The 22429-nt window shown below is 36.7% G+C and overlaps 1 long non-coding RNA gene across 1 annotated transcript; it reads left to right on the forward strand.

The window, feature by feature from the left end:
* Positions 1 to 3720: 3720 nt before the first annotated feature.
* LOC123866780 lies at positions 3721 to 11987 on the forward strand. The gene is made up of 3 exons (XR_006796251.1): positions 3721 to 3732; positions 6599 to 6604; positions 11880 to 11987. It is a non-coding gene; the product is annotated as an uncharacterized LOC123866780 (long non-coding RNA).
* Positions 11988 to 22429: the final 10442 nt, after the last annotated feature.

The following is a 22429-nucleotide window of genomic DNA, read 5'->3' on the forward strand; positions in this document are numbered from 1 at the left end:
CATTACTTTATGAAATTATGTACGTAATCTTAGATACCAGTTTTAAGAACGTAAAATGTTTCTAGAAATTGATCTTTTTTTCTCTCTCGTCTGGCTTTACACTGATTAGCCAATGTCAATAGAAAGCCCTGCGGAGTGCGCTAGTGTTACTTCTCCTAAAAACACATGAAAAGAGAATGTTAGCCATTTCAATCATGATTAACATTCCCCTTTCCCCTCCAACTAAGCGTAAAGCTTGTGCTAAGAGTGGGTACGACAATAGTGTAACGGGTGGGGTTTGAACAGCCGACCTTTCGAATTTCAGTCCGCTCCTATAACCGTTGAGCTATTGAGTCTACTCACTTTTATCTTGGAGTTATTCAAGTTATACTTAGTATAAAGGTAAAATATATACAAGGTATCATACATACAAGGCACTATACATACAAAGATAACATACATGCTAAGTACGGACTACCTTAATAGTTCGGGTACATTTTCCTTGATCAATAAATTTGCCTATGTACGGATATCCTATGTCCATTACAGAACTCAGAAAATACCAGCCTGGGCTCTTCATTACAAACGACTTCATTAATGGGGTCGTTGTTTGCATTGGAATTCTAGGTGGGGAAACGGTGGCGTATTTTGTAAACAGTTGCATGCATTTAGGCAAGTCGCTCGGAGGGAAGATTGTTTGGCCTGTGGTCTTGTTGGGTCGTTGCCAATTTCGCATATTAAACGATATAATAATTATTTTGCCTATATTACCGTGTTTCATTAGATGATTAAATTAAAGTCTTCTTTGACTCAAAGATTTAACCATAAAAATACCTTTAGAAAGATTAGCATAATAAGGAAGAGAGATGCCATCAAACATTCTGAGATTCAAGGGAACTTCGAGATGGACTGACTAATCCGCCACTAATTTGTCTGTTACCGAGACGCTGGATGGAAATTCTGGACGGAAATCGTAAGAGCCGCAGAGAAATATCTAACATAGGTACTTCGTAATATTATATATATAACATAAACAGAATCATATTACACATAAATATATAGGTACCTACCACGACATTTCTGAATAAGTTCAAGCTGATTTTGGGCAGTTTTTTGATTATAAACCAGTACCTACCTAAACATATTCTTTTACAACATAAATATCTAAACATGCATATTATAGTTACATATCTGAAACTCGGAAAACTTGCCAAATACATAATAATATTTCAGCGTGAATAGTACAGTAATCTTGCAAATGGAGATCACAATATGATCATTAGGAGCTCATCCGTCGTCAAGATGGTGCTTACTTTGCGGCTCTTTTGTGATCTCTTGTAATGAATAGACTTAATATGTCATGTCTCTCTAAGGATTTTGGTAATTTTCTTCACGGTGATGGGCAGATCAAGAGATTATAGTGACTAGTTATTGTAATCGGAGAGTAAGTATTAGTTTCAGAGAATGTTGTTAAACACCCTTTTTTCTCACCCAAACACACCCAGACAAGACCACGACACAACTAAGGCACGACCAAGATGCGGCCAAGTCCGTCCATATGAAAGTCTGTCATTTATCTAATTACTAGTATACCTATCCCTGAAAATTGGTATTTGGGGTTTCGTTTAAAAATTAAGAAATATACAATATGTTTCTAGATTTTACCCACGCTCAACGATTTTCAAAAATTCCTCTCGTGCAAATCCGGGGTGGGCCAGCTAGTCTTAGTCTTACTGGACAAATCGGGCTGAAAGACACGCAGATAGCTAAGAGAGGATTTTTGAAAATTCAACCTTTAAGAGTGTTTTGAAATTTGTATAGTACACGCGGACGAAGACGCGGGCTTAGAGTTTTAGTTTTCAATAATTAGCAAGTTCGCCTGCCTCATACCCCGATTGCCATCTCGATGTATCGCGTACTATCTTAGCTAGCTTAGCTTCTCCTTTCAGCAAAGGTTGCCTGGTAGAGATTGCTCCAAGCAATAAGGCCGCCTTTGCACACAATTGTTTTTTCTGTTTTCTTCTTTCTGCGTTGTGTTCCTTTATATGTGTTTTTGTGTGCTATAAAGTGTTCTATCTATCTATCTTATTTTCATTTCATTTCACGTCATCTATTTCATATTATTATTATCATTTATACAAGTAAATCAAACCAGTGTACGTTAACTACCCACTCTCTATTGTTTCAGGAAAATTAATCGAGCAAAATAATTCCAAAATCTATCTACTCGCCTGAATTATTTTATGATATCTATTAACAGTACAAACAATGTTGTTTGTTTTAGATGTATTGATATCAAATAACTAAAATATGAGATACTCGGAGTTATATTTTCTACGAATAACTACAAACTGCTCACATGTAATATTACCTATATGTATCTCCTATATATTAGTAATTCGATAAGTTATTAGATTCCTCTTTTATGCTAGATAGTAGATGACGACCACGACTTCGTCCGCGTGGATTTAGGTTTTCAAAAATTCCTTGGTACCTCCTTAATTTTAAACAAAACGGGCCAAAAAGCACCCTACGTCCTTCCCGGGATGCGAGCTATCTCTGTATCTTTCGTCAAAATCGGTTAAACGTATGGACCGTGAAAACTAGCAGACAGATAAACTGACAGACAGACAGACGTACTTTCGTATTTATAAATTAGTATGGATGTAGATTGTATGTGTCACGATTAAACGTAATAGAGATGGTGGTGGAACGTAGTGGATGGTGACAAAAATCAGGTGTAGACTCATCCCAATACAGTATTATTCTACACTACAACAGAATCATTGTGGCTACTAAGGGAACAAAAGGTTTATTCCTGCTAATCGGGACATTAAGTGGACTTATCCGAAAAGCGATAGCAAAGCCTGCCTATCAAACTGACGCACGCAACAAGGGTGAGACACTGGAATTGTCAGATTGTATGATAACAATGAAGGGGAGACGAGGTGTCTAGTAGATAGCTCAAAGTTAATAGCACCCATCTAGTATATTTAAAAATACAGAATTTAGAGAATGTAGAGTTAGTTTTTTTAAAGGAGAATATTAAAATTGGTAAGAATTTTAGCTCGCTGTCTCAGCCTGAGGCACGTAGCTCAATAAGGGAATGTCAGTTTTTAGGCACGCTCAAGGTTTCAGTTCAATGCGGTTAATTAGGATAATCACTATACATATTATGAATGCGATATTGTGTTTGTTTGTTTGCCACAACGGTGCAACCGATCGACGTGTGGCATGGATATAGTTAAAAACCTGGAGACTGGAAAGTGGTAAGAGCTATTTTTATCGCGGAAAATCAAAGAGTTAAGTACCACGGCATTTTTAAAAACCTAAACCCACGCAGATGTCGCTGGTATCAACTAGTATTATCATAAAGTGGTTACTTACTGTTTAACAACTCTGTAATACAACACACAACACTTTTTTAACCCCCGAACCAAAAAGAGGGGTGTTATAAGTTTGACGTGATCTGTCTGTCGCTCCTAAACTAATTAACCGATTTTAATTTAGTTTTTTTTTTGTTTAAATGGTGGCTTGATCGAGAGTGTTCTTAGCTATAATCCAAGAAAATCGGTTCAGCCGTTTAAAAGTTAACAGCTCTTTTCTAGTTACTGTGACCTTCACTTGTCCGAGGTGTTATAAATTTTTAATTTACACTTGTACTCTGTAATAATATACCCTATCCTATATCTACCCTAGTACGGTACCATAAATATTTTACAGTGTAGACTTTTTCTCTATAAAGATCCCTGTGTGCGACGCGTGAATGTTAATGAGGTGGGTCAGACGTTTTGTCTACAGCTCTTCAGTCTCGACAGACTTTTCAAGGCAAGTAAACGCGCTCAGCTAGCGTGAAGGTGTGAACTCTCATCATAAGAGGGTCAAAGTCCTACGGAAACGACTCCCTTTGAATATTTTTCAACTGGATTTCATAAAGCAATAAAAATAAAATTGTACTACTCGTAGAATAGCGACTTTGCACCGAAAAATACAGCGTAAGAAGACTCCCCGCTAGAACAGTCGACATAAAACGAGTCGCAAGGAGCCGCAGGATTCAGGCGGCACAAGACGTGTGGAAGTCCCAACAATAGACCCTATGTCTAACAGTAGAAGTCTCTTGGTTGATATAATGATGATAATGATAAAAATAAAAGGAAACATTGGCATAATATCAACGTACAGCTCAAACAGCTGAATCTACAAAAAAAATTGCATGTACCTAGTTAGGTTTTCTCAAATAAATTATATCGTCGTTGTCTTCGTCGTGAACCGTATATCTACTGCTGGACATAGGACACTTGTAGTGCCTATCACACGCCGCTGTATTGCACTGCCGCCATGCAGCGGCTCCCTATGGGATCACACTATCACATCACATCACACACATACTATAACACTAATCACACTAACACACTATCACATTAAAGACCTATACCTATCCACGCGAATGAAGTCTCAAGAACTCTTTTATTTTCCGGAACCAAAAATAGCCTATGTCCTTCCCCAGGATGCAAGATATCTCTATACTGAATTTCGTCTAAACCAGTTGAACGGATGGGTCGTGAAAATCTAGTGGACAGACAGTCACACTTTCACTTTTATATAACTTAAAATTTAAAAAAATCCCCGACGCAAAAACCTCTATAAGAAAACTAGAAAAGTGCTGATAACTTTCAAACGGCTGAACCGATTTTCTTATTATAGCTAAGAACACACTCGATCGAGCCACCTTTCAAACAAAAAAAAACAAAATTTAAATCGGCCCCTTCGTTTTGGAGCAGCGATGCCACAGACCGATACACAGATAAGTACGTCAAACTTATAACAACCCTCTTTTTGGGTCGGGAGTTAAAAATGAGTTTGGATTCTTTTTTATGACATGTTTGATATTAGCCCATGACTGCAATCTCCCTTGAGGGCACCCTTGTGTTGGCAGTTTAAGAAAGTGCAAGTGCAAGGTTCTATTTAACTATTGAGACTAAAACGGGAATAAAATAATATATTGTTAACATCACATTAATTAACACAGATCATTTTTCGTTATTGAATTAAATCCATTTAAGGTCAGCACTTGTTTTTGATTGGTGCTCTAAGCTACGACCATTATTATCATGAAATTGTTTATTCCATGTAAATTGCTGAAACCAGATATCAATTAAAATCTTAATCTTATTACGATAAACCTATTACACTAATGGATTATTTTCTAAATTGTAAGGACGCTCATCTTGCTTAGGGATCAGAGTTTTCTCTGAATTGATTTTATGAAACCTATTTTCTTTAACATTACCTAGTATTAATTAAATATTAATCTTCTGAGAGCTCTTGTCGAATCGGTAATCAGTAATTACGCCATAATTAAGCATATTTTGTATATCTACAAGGAGAGCTTTTGGAATGTGATGTACAAGTAGAAGGGTATGCAAGAAAAAAAAGTTGCCGTACTTTCAAGATAGACTTTTCTTAGTCAAAGAGATATTTATAAACTGTTATAGCCACATCCATCGTCACAGGCTAAGGACAGTTAATTGAAGATTGCGTGCTAACCAAATATAAAATCAAACACTTCCCTGAGACATTTGTTTTTATTAGTTCCTGTACCTCTTATTAGCAAAAGATAGGAAACAGACACGCTAGGCTATAGGTACATATTGTAATGGCGGATAGGAATAGCTACCTATAAATACCTATAGCTACCCATAATAGATATTTTTATGAACAAAATTTAGTGAACAAGACAAACGATTTTTCCGATATAAAAATTGCCTCTAGCGCAACTTCTTACAAATCGGTTCAACAATTTTGAAGTTTATCCAGGTCAAATAGGTAAAATTTTAACAAATAGGTAGGTGTTTAGGTTTTGATAACTTTAAAATTATATTAGGTTTATAAAAGTTGAGTTATTATTATAAAACCGGTCAAGAGCGAGTCGAACTCACACGAGAAGAGTTCCGTACCATCGTACAAAATATTATACCCACCATCTTATGTAGAACTTTGCAAGTTAATAACGGTCTGCGCCATCTATATGTGATTTAGTAGATTAAATTTTTCGAGCAAATATTTTAATTTTTTTTTGTGTGTGATGTGATATAACCACAAATTCAGGGTTTTCGGATTTTTCCTTTACTTGTTCTATAAGATATTTTATTGTGGCCACTTAACAATGCACTTTTAAAATACCTACCTAGTGTTGTATTTACAACATTAAAAAAAAAATATACGAAAATAGATTTTCAGTAAGTAAACAATCAAAACAAGAGTTACAAGTCCAAATTATAGATTACTGTAAAGTTATAAAAATCATGTGTAAGATTTCTGACTTTTTATAACTAAGTATATTTTGCAATTCTTTTTCAATTCTTAATGAAGAAAAAAGCTAAACAAGTACGCGAGTTATTATAAAAGACGTTGTCCCGCATTAGCTTAATTAGAAGAGCAGCGGAACTAAAGCAAATCGCAGCCATGGTTTTCCAAGATACGCCGTAAATATTTGCATTTACCATAAAATAAAAGGTGAAACGCGTATCTCCCTAGACGTCATAATAAAAGCAGCAGTCACTTAAATTACACAGCATATAAAATATGCGTCACCTCGGGGAAATCTTGCCTTCACTAGAATGTAGTCGCCTCGTAAAACCATCTAACGAAGCTCCGCAGAGAATACACTATTCGTTTCCTTCAAAAAGACATCTTAAGCTAGTTTGTGCATGATAAGGTCTATTATGCAGGTAGTGATGTACGGGAGCTGTGGCTGTGTGCTCGACCGTACCAATAGGGAAATTTCCCAACCGAGCGGTGTTGTGCTCGGCAGCTCCAGCTGGGCCAACGATTGTGCGTTGAAACTTCTATATATAGTGCAATTTGGTAAACGCTCTGTCAATGAGATTGAAAGTTGCGTGTTTCTCCTTGAGTTTCCAATTAAGCTACCCGTGCTGCCATCTAGGCCGCGGGTCGTGAGTTATCAGGCTGGGGTTCGTGTTTCGAGTGTTGTTGATTGATTGAGTTTAGAAGCGACATCTTGTGAATGTGGCAACCGCTACAGTGATATGACGGAACCACCGGAACCAATGTGCTGATAGAGAGACAGTGTGCATCCCTGGGATTGCCACAAGCTACCCTTGAGCTAAGTCCGTTACCTATGGTCCTCTTACGGATCTTTTCATCAACTTCTCAATTTCTGATTTGATCACGTAGAGAACCTTCACCTGTGGAGTGACTCTAAGCTTTCTTATAAGGCTCATAGGGTATTAGTTTTTATAACGTAGATGATGCCTGAAATTTCGTCCGCGAGCATATAGGATTTTTTTTAAAGGTGCCCACGCACTCGAACTGAACTGCAGCTGAGCTGCGCGTCGCGTCAGCGCTCCGCACGATATTCTCTCCAGCCGCGACGCTCGTACCGCGTAGCGCGTCACTGCAGCGCGTCGCGGCTGGAGAGAATATCGTGCGGGGCGCTGACGCGACGCGCAGTTCAGTTTGAGTGCGTGGGCACCTTAAATCCCGCGGGAACTCTTAGATTTTCCGGTATAAAAAGTTGCCGTGTTAATGCAGGGTCCCTATAAGCTATACAAGTATATCCATTTCAAAGGCATAAAGGAGTAACAAACGTCCAAACTTCCACATTTATAATAATATCGGGGTGATTACCGTGGTAGTAAATACAATGGAAGCCACAGATTGTAATTAGGTATGCCAATGTCTGCTAATGGGTAATGAGTAATTATATTATTAGACTTTTTGCTTACACAATTATCCTTTATATCTAACGTTTACGACTCTACTGGGTACAATAAATTATGATTAGGAAGAAGGAAAATGAATTCCAGACAATAATTATTATAGTGGTATACCTACCCACACAAATGATTTGTGGCAAAACTTAGAACACTATTAGACCAATTTTTTTTTTGAGAAATTTAAAACGAAGAAGTAAGAGATTTTCCTCTCTAGAAATATAATTCTTTGTTTGATATTTTTTTAACCAAAGAACGTTTTATACAACCAAATAAGAATGAATAAATGTTTTACATCGTATTAACTAATTACATACCAACAATTTTAACAACTATTTCAATTTATCTTTATTTGTACATCGAATTCTTTAATTTTTATTGTTTGTAGGGGGTAATCTCTGTAACTGCTGAACCGATTTTGAAAATTCTTTCACCAGTAGTAAGCTATATTATTCCGGAGTAACATAGGCTATATTCTATTTTCTCTTTTATATTTTATTAATATTATTATATTTTATTAAGTAAATTTGTTTCTAATTTATTGAAATACCTTCGGAAATTGTAATAAGCCACCCGTACGAAGACGGGGCGGGTCGCTAGTAGAATCATAAACTGAATGACACACAAAGTACAGTTCAAATCACTGATCTTAGCAACTTGAGATTTTAAATGAGACCCACCACTAAAAAGGATTTTGAAAATATCTAACAGGCAAGGTGAGTCAGTTCAGTAAAATAAAGTGTGTTTAATGTTTTAACACTATGAATATGTAGGTACCAACCTAATTTTCCTACACTGAAAAAGATTTTCAAATGGCTATAAAAAGTTAATTAGTCTGTCGCCCTTTCGCAGCAGCGATTAATACGTTTCATTAATTGAAGCTTTAGTTCGCGCAAAAAGCCGATTACGGCTTGTCTTATTGAGTGAAGCTAATCACGAAGGTCGTTTTCTTTGGCGTCAAGAACAGTACCTATTAAGTTCCTATTTGGTTACTAAACTTACTTATCACACTTAGATAAACTTGTAGTAATTTATTCGTACTTATTTAATTAACTACTAATTAATATCCAAACTTAAATTATAAATGCGTAATTATAAATGCTGTCTTCAAGCTTTTTACGGGTCATCCGTTCAACAAATTTTGATGGAATTTGGATCAGAGATAACTTGCATCTTTTTTTTTTTTTTTTGTTGACGCTGGGGAATGCATTTACGCATCCCCCCCGGAGGGAGGGTATGTGGGACTCGCCGGCCGAGAGGCGACCGGAATACCCACTAAACCCCAGCGGCGCTACTGCGCGTCGCCTGGCGACTGGGTCACGGGAACGGCCGAAGCAAACACCGCAACCCAGCCAGCGACGTCTGCCGAGGCAGACCCTCCACTGGGGACCTGCTCGGTCCCCACCACCTCCGGGACGCACCAACGAAGTGCGTCCCCCGACCCTGGGACGCGCACGTCGCCCGTGTTCCGTCCTACGCTTCGTCCACTGTGCCCTCTGCTAGTCAGAGGTACACGCGGAGAAACCTCCCCCCCCTGCCAGGTCATTAGCCATAGCCAACAATATCTCCGAAGAGAAATTATTAGCCATGTTACCGGGGCGCACCGGCCCGAACATTGCTCTTCCCCTCGGACGCATCCAAAACGGACCAGCAGCATCCAGGCACACTGGGAGGTTACCTGGCTGGCGCCCCATAACTTGCATCTTGGGGATGGACATGAAGGCTACTTTTTCTACACGAGGACAAAGTCGTGGGCAACGTAACTGAAGTTCGGCATGCAAATTAATTATGTCGTGGGTTGGCATACTTAACAAATATAGCTACTTATACTGACGAATCAAAGAATATTAAAAATCCTTTATCCAAACAAAGTCGCAAGCAATACCATACTAAAAACAGGCAATGTTTAATTCACAACATGCTTCCTTGACATGAAACAATTAATGAATGCTGTTTAAGTGAACTAAAAGTTTTATAAGAATGCAATTTGGGAGCTTTATAAGCTTTTAGCCGTTGAAAACTATTTGCTACATAGAAGGTAAGAGAAGAAAGCCAGTTGAGGTACAATTTACGATCAAATCCCGACCCATTGTCGCATTAATTCCACACAGAGTTGCCGGATAACCGCCTCGCTCGATTTATTGCTTTAATCAAAGCTAAAGCTCGCTGACGAAAAATGCACTTAATGTAATAACTGAGCACTCAAAATTCAAAATTAAATTCAAAATTCAAAATATTTTTATTCAATTAGACTTTTACAAGTTCTTTTGAATCATCAAAAGCATCTACCACTGGTTCGATGGTATCTCGGGATGTTATGGATTCACGTGAAACTGCATCATACCCTGTTTGTTATATTCTAGTTTTTTCCACAAATTAAATCTGACGGACGACCTTCCAGGCACAGCGATGATGATTGCAGTTTTATAAGCGGGAGAGGATCTTTAATTCCTGGGAAAATTTGGGGATTTATAATCTGGTCTGGTCTGCTCTGGTTGGAGACTTCAGCTGTGGTTCGTTACTCATTTACGGCAAAGCAATAAGTACCGCCAAGCAATTAAGTGTTTCAGTACAATGCCACGTAGAAACCAATTCGGGGTATGGTTTTAATAATAGTGCCATACCAGGATAGCTCGTTTTTATCTTTGACGTCATTTGAACTTGCCAGTTGACACCAGGTGAAATTGTAATCAAAAGATAGCTTCTATCAGCTTTTTTAAATGAACTCTCGACATTTAAATATCAAGTGATTATTTATAAAGCAAAACAATTGTTCATATTGCGAATTTAAATATTTAATAATTCCTTGAATTTCTGCTTTATATTTTTCTAGAAATGTGCCTATATGCGTAGGGATGGATGTGTGGGCGATACGCCGATGAGTTTACAACATAATATGCGGCTCTGATCGAAAAGGATTCAGTGAAATAAATGCAATTCAGTTCGAGGGTTTCACTCGATTTCTCGCAATACATCCTTGCTTATTCTTGGCAAAAGGCAACTTTGAAACTTCACTCTGTACCAGACACAATTACACCAGAACCTCAGTTTCACAGTAAACTATAAATAGCCTTGAATGAACAATAACAAAGAGTTTCAATTCACTTTGTTATCCTTCCGAAACGTGATCTAATCTCCGACGGTCGTTTGGCGATAGTTAATCGCCTGACAAAATTACAAAAGCTGTAATGATGTGTCTCTTGGTGAAAGGACATAGGTATTTTTAGAGTTCCGTAATAAATTTTTAAGTAACGGAATCTGTTATATCACGTAATAATCACATATCAATAGTAAACTTTTAAAAACCTATGTTGTCAAAAAATGTTTGATCTTTTTTGCTATAATTTCTGCCGTAAGTTGCAAAAAATGTATTTATTTTTTGGTATATATACTTTGTGAATATCATAATAAAAAAATCAAGAAAATAAAATAGCATTCGAATAAAGACCTAACTTACCAAATAAAACACTTACCAAGTTAATGGAAATTCATATCTACCTGAGTTTGCGGAAAAGACTCGAGAAAAATTACGAGTCAAATCTGGAAAATTCGAGAGTGTTTATTGGTTGGAATATAGAATTGGGGAATTTAAATCCTAAATCGCAATAATAGCCTCCGAAAGCGTATTTAGGGGTATTATAAAGAATTTATGCTTGATACTTAAACGGAAATTACGAGTGTCCCGCAGTGCGGTGTTCAGACGCCGAATAATCTTCGTCTTGCCGCCACATTCGTCCTTGTCGCTGTGAATAAATGAAATTGATTATTTTTTAACGGCACAAGTCTATTTTTTTGAGGATCTTACTCTTATTTTTATCTTTAAAAATCCTTTCTTAGGAGTCTATGTTACAGATACAAGCTATAAAAATTTCAAGTTTCTAGACTAGTGGGTTTGGCTGTAAGTACGTTGATATTTTAGACAGTCAGTTTCTCCACTTATGGTCTGTAAGGTTAACTGCCCATTGAATGTAAATTTGTTCCGTACTTAAACGTATGAACACTGGTCATACGAATTGAGTGTGAACATTGAATAAGTTTCTATATCTGTCAAATATGCAGATGGAGATCACTTTCGTAGAATGCGTGGTGCGTGAAAAATAATCTGTATCTAATCATGGACATAAATGGTTGTAGGATCAAAGTGGCATTAAAATGGGGTTAAAGAAGGGAATTATTCATCTCACACCAAAGAGGACTTCACGAAAGTGATTTAACCGGGACACTGTCTAGTTGACGAAAAAAAAAACGTATTCAGTGTGCGCCAATTCGTACGACCAGTACCTGTTCATACTTTTATAAAGACACAACACAAATTTGTATACAAAGTATCATAAAACATAAGCATTTTAGCAATAACCGGTGTCCCTAGTATAAGTTTTCAAGTTAGGAAACGTGACACCGGAGTTATGTTTACCCCCAAAGTATGGAGTTACCAAATCACGACGTTAGACCGTTCATTTAAAAGTAATAGCCCCAATGGAACTTGACACGTAGGCGTGAGTTTTGGCTCTACTACTAACGCCAGCTCTACGAAAGATTGATAAAGGGATCATCATATTGTCGAGCACAGATAAAATAGAAGGGCTAGTTTGACTGAAATACTTTGACTCTGAATTACATAGGTAGGTACAAGTTCACAAAAGTTTTGCCTACCTACTACAATACCCTCTTAAAGCAATGCTTGCTTAGACACTCGGAATGAATCAAAGCGCGCAAACGTTGCCACAAAGCCTTTGTACGCATTTAGCTTTGTGTTTTCCGTTTATATAACAGCTGAAGTTTTGTTGAAGACGTGCTGAAGTGAATCGACCGCCCAACCGTCAAAGTTGCATTTTTTTTTTTAAATAGACTTCCGTGGGTTACGGCCGAAGATACCAACACTCGCGATACGCGCTGATGTGACAATAATATAAACACTATAACAAGTGTAAATTAAAAGTTTATAACACCCCCGACAACTGAAGGTTACAGTAACTAGAAAAGAGCTAATAACTTTCAAATGGCTGAACCGATTTTCTTAGATTATATTTAAGAACACTCTCAATCAATCCACTTTTCAAACAAACAAAACTAAATTAAAATCGGTTCATTAGTTTAGGAGCTACGATGCCACAAACAGAGACACAGATACAGACGTCAAACTTATAACACTTCTCTTTTTGGGTCGGGGGTTAAAAATGTTTAACATTATAAAAGCCGCATTAAAAAGCCATTTAGGTACTGCAAAAAATATTTTTTGAGTAATCGCCTACTATACAAACGAGGGAATTTTGAAAACTAATATTCTTACAAAGAATGCGACATAAGACCAAAGTTTTTGCTGGTTTTTAGCTTGATAGCTTAGCAGACTCGGCTGTTGCGGAAGAGCCGGTTCCGTTTAGTAAAACAAGCCATTGGTTTATTCATGGTCATATTCTGAGATAGCAATTTACAATAGATCCGTTAAAATCAAACAAATCATTTAGGAATTATGAACCTGCCTGCCCGACTTCAATCGAGTTGAATTTCTGAAAATCCATTCTTAGTAGGGGGTCTAGGTTTGAACAAAATCTATACTTGCAAAATCTAAAATTCTTGCATATTGATTCATCATACCTTATAGTATATCATACAGTATTAACGTCGATAAATGTCAGTCAGTCAATTTTTCCTTTTAAAAATATCTTAGATAACAGGGGCAGAGTGCTTTTAAAAAGACTTCAAATTTTATATATTTAACGTGTTGTCTTTGATTCTGACTCTGTTACCGTCAAAATAATTTATCAATTTTGCAGATCCAAGAATTCTTTATGAAGGCAATTGAAAGCAAACATGCCTCCGCTTATTATCTTGAAAGGTTCTCACTTATTCGTGCCATTAAGCATTTACGTTTCTGAAATTTTAAATGAGCCCCGTATTCTCATTAGGAGCTTTGGAAACGTGTGGAGCAAAATAAAGTGAAACAACGTACTACAGAATAATACATATACTTAAGCAAATAAGAAAAAATGCTCAAGGCGTGGTATTACAGGTGTTGTAGGTACCTACTGTGGAATTTTTTTAAACTTTGAAAAAACCTGGTAACGGGCTGCCTTTTTGAAAAACGCTCGTTTTTCAAAGGACGTGTAAACTCCACGCCAATATCTAGGTATGTAGTCTGTGTCACTATGCGTATCTGTCACAAACACAAGTGTACAAATTTTTCTTTACTTTTTGAAATACAATAATTGTACGAGCTTTCTCTATTTCGAGTTTTATAATGTTTTTGCCATTAAAAATAATAAAACTAATTTGATGTCTTGATATACTGAAATCATGAAATCTTCTATAAGTTTTGTGCATAATATGTAGAGGAATTTTCCCGAAATACATTGAGCAATTTTCCAAAGATATATTGTCTAGATGTGGCTTCAAATATACCAAGTCCGCATATCAATCACAAGGTAGCGCAAATTGCTCCTTTTCCAACCAACTGAGGCTTATCGGATAGTTATTGTTTCTTGTGAAAGGATCAAAATAATATAAAATTGTATTAAGTGGAATATTTATACCATGTATGCACTATATTAATGTTTGATTGATAAAAATTAGTGACATTTGTTACGACACCATAAATTGCAATTGAACTCGCACAGCGCTGCAACCGGTAATTTCAAAAACGCCTCTCTTTGTATTGCATAAACTCATATCTCTTATCTCTCTCTTTTATTGAGTAGGAGGTAGGAGAGAGAGAGTGAGAGAGAGAGAGATGCGCCACCTTAGTTATATTTCTCAGGTTGGACTAAGGAGCTTAGCCCGCCTAGCTGGATAGTAGGCAATGATAGTCAAAGGATACGAGTAGGTATACCTACTAATGCTGTTGTGTAAAACTGTTTTTGTAATTTGTTTGGTTGCGCGGATTTCGTGACACTATCGTGGCTGTCATACTAACCCTCGTCACATCAGAAGTGTCACCAAAGGAATTACTTACCCTTGTTGTTCTTTCATACGCATTCTACCAAGGTATATCCGTATCAGTATTATACCTACATCCATATATGACTCCGTACTAAATTTAAATGGCAAAGTGTGCCTGTCTGTCTATCACGGCTCACAACTAAAAACAAACAAAAACCAACCCATAAGAAAAAGAAATAAAAAGGTAAAATGAAAAATAAATAACCTGTTCAAATAAATCTGTGCATAAAGTGTGGCCGCAATATTCGTTAAAAACCTATTGTATCGCAACAAGAACAGGTGGCTACGTCGTTGAGGATACCTATAAAGTGTATTTTATGCGCTTGTGCATTGGATAGATTTTACTCTCTTTGCCGTCTGATAAAGTCCGACACTCCTTTGTTCTCAAGCTGCTCTTGAAAATTTAAAAGCGGTCCTTGCAGTAAATTCACCTTCAGCGCCGGGCGGTCGCCCGACTGAAGCATCGACTAATGAATAAATAAATCCATACAACTTTTACATTTTTCATTCAAATTTATTGGGGCTGGACCTGCTTTTACTCTGTCTGTCAATAATAATGCTATTTTTATCAAAAGATGCACTCCATGACGCAAGCGTAAACGAGTTGCATGTTTGTTAATAAAATCAAAATCAGAATATTTTTTATTCAATTAAACTTTAGTAACTAAGGCCTCATTCGCACGAGAGCTTTTTAAACATTAACAAGTGGAAATTAAAAATTTATAACACCCCCGACAAGTGAAGGTTACAGTAACTAGAAAAGAGCTGATAACTTTCAAACGGCAGAACTGATTTTCTTGGGTTATAGCTAAGAACACTCTTGATCAAGCCACCTTTCAGATAAAAACAAACTAAATTAAAATCGGTTCATTAGTTTAGGAGCTACGATGCCCCAGACTGATACACAGGTATACACGTCAAACTTATAAAACCCCTCTTTTTGGATCGGGGGTAAAAAAGCGTTAAAATAGAACAAATGCATTTCCAAGTATCTGTTCACACTTCACACGTCACCGCTTTTTTAACGCGCACTTTGTATTTTCAGCGCAACGCCGAGTTTAAACGCAACGTTTTTTAACGCTCGTGCGAATTAGGGCTCACGGCCCGGCGTTTCGGGTGAAATTTTCGAAAATCAGGTTTACGTTTATAAAGAAAACCTACATGCAAAATCTCACGTTTCTAAACGTTGATATCATGGAAGTGAGTATCTTTAATATATTATGAAGAATATACAATATTATGTTTAACCTCGGGGTAAGTTTTCTTTCCTTATTTTCCGTGACGTAGGTATGAGTCGCAAGTTATTATCCTTCGTCAAATATTTACCGTAAGTTCCTCAACAAACCAATGAAATTGGGCTAAATATTTTTATCCTTCGTTAAATTTAGGAAGATAGATTGGAAATTACTGTGCTATAGATATTCCTTCTTTTATACGGTACTAGCTGAAGCCCGCAACTTCGGGTTTATCCCGGAAAATCAAAGAGTTCTCACGGGATTCCCCAAAACCCATCCGCTTAAGCGATTTGTATGGGTACCGAGGTAGCTTGCGTCCCTGTAATTGACATAGGCAATTTTTTATCCCGGAAAATCAAACAATTCCCACGTGATCTTTAAAAATCTAAATCCATGCGGACGAAGTCGCGAGCATCCTCTAGTTTATTAATACTATGCCAATAAGGTTAAATTCCCCTACGGTTGCTTTATTACGTATCGGCAGAAAAGCTTCAGAGAATCAGACGGCCGTACATATATACATTTATGTAAATGGTAAGCAACAGAGCGAGTGTACGTACGTTGAGGACAGACTGCTTAATCTTGCAAATTTATGCACGTCACACCGCCTTCTCTTTGAGACGCAATCCAAATTCGATTCTAGCTTCATTGCTGCTATAAAACGCTTCAATGTTGGAACTAGCGATCGGCATGATTGCTAAATTTTAAATGATTTTCATTTTGTGAAATCATTATTTTTCTTCACAGTGACTTCACAGGCGATTTTTAACGAAAAGTGATTATTCAATTTTCGCATTTATCTATACCTAATCGTTTGCTACATTTTATTTAACTAAGAATTATATTAATCAACATTGATAGCGCAAAATATTACTCATGTAGGTTTGTACGGAAACTAATATTCTGCACTAAGATTGTGAGTGCGAAAATTTGCTTTTCATGACATGTAGCAAACGATTGCTTGCTGCATTAATTAAACTAAATAGTACGCAGCAGGCTGAAATGGCAATCGGTGAGGTAACGCCCCGCACACCCGCACAGTCCCCCCACTAACCCGATGCAGACAAGCGTGGGTGACGTGCGTGTGTGCGGCGCGTCCCCCCCACCTAATACCCCGATTGCCATCTCTACCTGTCGTGGACTAAATATGTTTTTACCTTTCTAAGGCGCTGCGATGCGAGTGTTCTCGCTCACACGCTCTTTAGCTTGGATTGATAACCATATGCACACGTATATGAAAAGGCTTTTCACGTGGTTTTTCACATTATGGTTAACCCATTGCCGGCCCACTACCTGAGCACGGGTCTCTTCTCAGAGTGAGAAGGGTGTAGGCCATAGTCTGCCACGGTGGGCCAATGCGGATTGGTAGACTTCACACACCTTTGAGAACATGGAGAACTCTCAGGCATGCTCAGGCAGGTTTCCTCACGATGTTTTTCTTCACCGTTAAAGCAAGTGATATTTAATTGCTTGAAACGCACATAACTGAAAAGTTAGAGGAGCGTGCCCGGGATCAAACCCCCGACTTCCGATTAGGAGTCGGACGTTCTAACCAGTAATCTATCACAGCTTTTGATATTTCACATGCTATCTATGAAATGATCCAACTCTAACTGAAACATTTCATTGCATAACCTCGACCTCCTTGTGAGCTAGTCCTTGATATCAGTCAAGCGTTCATCACCCCAATAATAATATTATTATCCATATGGATGCGATAGGGAAACGGTTCATGAGTTCACGATATAATTTCAGCTTACATGAGCATGAACAGTATAGCTATTAATTGTGAATTCATAATGTAGAGATTTAGACCATAACAAAGCGCTTTACGAGTGTTTAACTATCCTTAGGTGCCCATTAGGCGATAAGTTCTACGTACATCGGTTAGTTCCATTAATTCTGACTGATTCTGGTTGCATACCAAAAAATCTAATTATCTAGATATTTTCATGCAATAATAAGTCATCGCCAATCATCGCATTAAATATAGGTCATCCGTCAGTAACAGCAGTAGCTATGGCAAGACTGCTTTTATTTTGAAGTTGACGACTATCTTAAGCTCTAGTTGCATGATAGGCGGTTATGGTTATGGTATAGGATTACGGTTAAATATTGATCGTCAATGAAAGCAAAATAGGTTGCATAAATGGGTGTGTCAAGTTTAAACCATGAACTTAATCATAAAATTCATGGCATGGTATGAAATAGGTTGATACTGATTCACTGCCGGCTAATTTTTATTGACGATTATTAAATTTCAACGATAACCGTATGCCATGTAATTTTGGACCTTAGACGTGTAACGTCACAACACAACAATTTTACAAGTGTAAATTAAAAATTAAAACACCCCCGACAAGTGAAAGTTACAGTAAGAACTAGAAAAGAGCTTATAACTTTCAAACGGCTGAACCGATTTTCTTGGATTATAGCTAAGAACACTCTCAATCAAGCCACCTTTCAAACAAAAAAAAAAAAACTACGATACTCCTACGTTTAGGAGCTACGATGCCACAGACAGATACATAGATACACAGATAAACAGATACACAGATACACACGTCAAACTTATAACACCCCTCTTTCTGGGTCGGGGGTTAAAAATATTTAAAGATTTCCAAGCTTAGATTAGGATTTCCAAAAACTTCTTAAAGAATCAAAAGAATTTTTAATTTTAATGATTATTATATAAAACAGGTAAAGACATATTAATGATTCTACATAATAATATGATCAAAAGATACCCAAGCAGGGTAACAGAAACGAAGTGACCCGCTCAATTCACCGTGATATTGCCAGCCTCTAGTATCCGCTTCACAGACCACAACAAATTGTTTACAAGAACTTTATCCAATACATGTTTTGCTGGTATAAATCATGTTTCGGTTGACAGCTATTGATTACAGATTAAACAGAACATTTAATATTAAACCAATCGCTTGATCGCGTGCACTCCATTATTGTTCGCGTTATTTTTTAATTACAATCGTTACGTAAAGTGTTAGTCAATACGAGTGTTTTGAATTTTGTATCAGGATAATGAACAGACAATTTCCAACATAAATATTGGAAATTGGCATAATTTTCAAAACGAAACTGAAACTATTTTATTTATCCGCAATTTGATGTGTTTATTTATTCATTTATACTTTTCATTCCTCTTATCTGTCGTCTATTCCTGTCTTATTTACATTTGAATTTTTTAACCCCTGACCCAATAAGAGGGTTGTTATAAGTTTGACGTGTGTACCTATCTGTGTATCTGTCTGTGGCATAGTAGCTCCTAAACTAATGAACCGATTTTAATTTAGTTTTTTTTATTTGAAAGGTGGCTTGATTGATATTGTTCTTAGCTATAATTCAAGAAAATCGGTTCAGCCGTTTGAAAGTTATCAGCTCTTTTCTAGTTATTACTGTAACCTTCACTTGTCAGGGGGTGTTATCAATTTTTAATTTACACTTGTATTATCATACATACACATACATACACAGATTTACTTTTCACATTTTTAAATTAAAAAGTTGCACTATAGCTTCTACATAACCAATTTCTTCTCTAAAGTATCCACACTAAGCAAGGCAATAAAACTATGAAAATATAGGTAGGCTGGATAGCGGGTAGCTAAATTATGGATGATGTTCGTAAGAAATAAAATATTTAAGGATTCCTGTTGCACTCACTGGGGAGAAATTTAGATACCGCTCCCCTCTAACTAACAAACAGTGGCAGGTTAGCGAAATATCTCTAGTGTTTTCTGAGTATAATTTATTGTAATGGACAACCTCGTATAAACAAGTGTAAATTAAAATTTATAACACCCCCGATAAGTGAAGGTTACAGTAACTAGAAAAGAGCTGATAACTTTCAAACGGCTGAACCGATTTTCTTGGATTAAAGCTAAGAACACTCTCGATCAAGGCACCTTTCAAACAAAAAAAAAGACTAAATTAAAATTGATTCATTTAGGAGCTACGTTGCCACTGTCAGATACACAGATACGCAGATACACAGATACACATGTCAAATTTATAACGTACTTAGTGTAAATCTGCCTGCCATACAGCTAACTAAATGACGTTAGCACACCATATTATTTTGATCTATTTATCTATCTCCTATGATCTATCGATCTATTCTATCTACTCACTTACTATTCTTGGTACGAGTACGACAGACTTAGGCTTATAGCTAACTGGCCAACGAAATAGTTAGGGGGTTGATCAATTTACCCAAACCCTATAAATTAGTTATGCTTACGAACTCTCGATATAACAAGATCAAGTTTTGGCTTTCTAAAGCCACCGCTAATCGAAGGATAGATTTGGTCCGAAGTTTCAGTTTAGAACTGTTTCTAGCTACTTTTTGTCTCTGTACCATTTAAGTTTCTCATCGTTGAGGTGCACGATCCCTTCCAATAATGGTAGGAGTTTTGCTCAGATCCTTCCGCAATGGGATTTCGATTTTTAACCCCCGACCCAAAAAGAGGAATGTTATAAGTTTGACGTGTGTATCTGTGTATCTGTCTGTGGCATCGTAGCTCCTAAACTAATGAATCGATTTTAATTTAGTTGTTTGTTGTTTGAAAGGTGGCTTGATCAAGAGTATTCTTAGCTATAATCCAAGAAAATCGGTTCAGCCGTTTGAAAGTTATCAGCTCTTTTCTAGTTATTATTGTAATCTTCACTTTTCGGGGGTGTTATAAATTTTTAATTTATACTTGTTGGTTTTAACGATCATTTTATCACATGTTAATAATAATAATAGCCTAATTCATGGTTAAGACGTCTGAGGTCCGGGGTTTGATTCCGACACTCAAAAGTACCTAACTTTACAGTTATGTGTTTAGCACCTACCTAATTATAAATCACTTGCTTGAACGGTGAGGAGACCTGCGTGCCTGAGAGTTCTCCATAAGAGTTCTCCATCCAGTGTTCAAAGGTGTGTGAAGTCTGCCAATCCACACTTGATCAGCATGGTGACCTGTGGCCTAAACCCTTCTCAGTCTGAGAGGAGACCCGTACTCAGTAGTGAGCTAGAAATGGGTTGATGGTGACAATGATGAGGAGTGATGAGTAGGGACTCCGAGGCTGGGTGATGAATGAACTTGCTACCATTTTCTCAATATTATTGTACCTAAATCGTCCAGTTCACTGTAATTAAACTGCTCTCAGGGTCAAAATAAGTAAATATGTATATTGGCTAAACTCCCTCACTAATTTATTATTAAAGGTCACTAGAAATATATTTTGAAGGGAACTTTGAATTATTAAGATCCTCTCATTTTCAGTTTTAATTATTGAAAATTGTAGCGTAAACGGAAAATTCTGAAAGCAATGAACTTACCTATATTGGCGTACCTATCAAAAATAGAGAAGAAATTAATTCGTAGCTAATTCCACTGGGATTAAATTCTGGAAGTAGTTCCTCGTTCATAATCGCTCCTGGATCGTCGTTCCTAATCCGATTTTATTAGCAGTTCCGACTTTGCGGTTTATTCAGCCAGCTTCCTCCTTTCCTCTTCGCACTGAGACCGATTTTTACTAGCTAATTATTTATTTTATTGTTTAACTTTATTGTGGGGATAAAACTTTAATTTACAATACTTTAGAAAAATACCTAGTAATGTAACTAAAGGCCAACTAGAATGGATGTTGAAATTATTAAATTTCGACAATCACAACGTTCTTTCTGAATTATTGAAAGGCAGAGACGGGTCTGCCCGCAAAATTCAAAATTAATTTGGTTTTTCGCAATCTATTAATTAATACGACAAAGTAGGCATTTTAATTCTATGGCGTAGTTTTAAAATAAATTTTCACTTCCATTTAGTTTTAGCACCGTCTATTTTAGATTCGAATAGAATTAATTTAAATCGATCTAATTGGATGCCATTGGCTACAATTGCGTTCCGTTTTAAATTACTCTGTGAAACCATAGCGTGGTGCTTTACGGACCTCGTATTCCGAAAATATCTGCAGTCGAACAAGAATTTATTTGGCAGCAATATTGTTGTATTATTGAAATATCTCGTTTTACGAACCTATGGTTTAAATATTAAATTTTATACAATATAATGATAAAAACTTTTGCCCACTACTTCGTCTGTGTGGATTTATTTAGATTAACCCCTCATTTAATCGATAAAAAGCTGTATAGATCAATGTTTAATTAATCTTTCTCTACTTGCTAGCGAAAGTTCCATCCAAATCAATTTAGCTGATTCAATTAGCCCACCTAAACCATTGTCAGAAAAAAAAATCGATACGGTACTTATCGATTTTTAGCCTAGCTGTTCTACAAAAAACTTAAATAAGCATTATACGCCCGTTTACTTTTATATTTACGTAATTAATAATAAATTACGTAAACTTAAAAAGGTACGAGGACTACAGCTAATAAAATTATTATCACCACTACAATTATCATCTTACAATTTCATCAACTGACTATGAAAAGAGTACTTTAGCACCTACTTTGATTAAATATTTGATTTTGACTTTGACTTTAACCATTATAATATTATGGGCTTAATTTAGGGC

The sequence above is a fragment of the Maniola jurtina genome, chromosome 7, assembly GCF_905333055.1.
Source record: "Maniola jurtina chromosome 7, ilManJurt1.1, whole genome shotgun sequence".
Lineage (NCBI taxonomy): Eukaryota > Metazoa > Arthropoda > Insecta > Lepidoptera > Nymphalidae > Maniola > Maniola jurtina.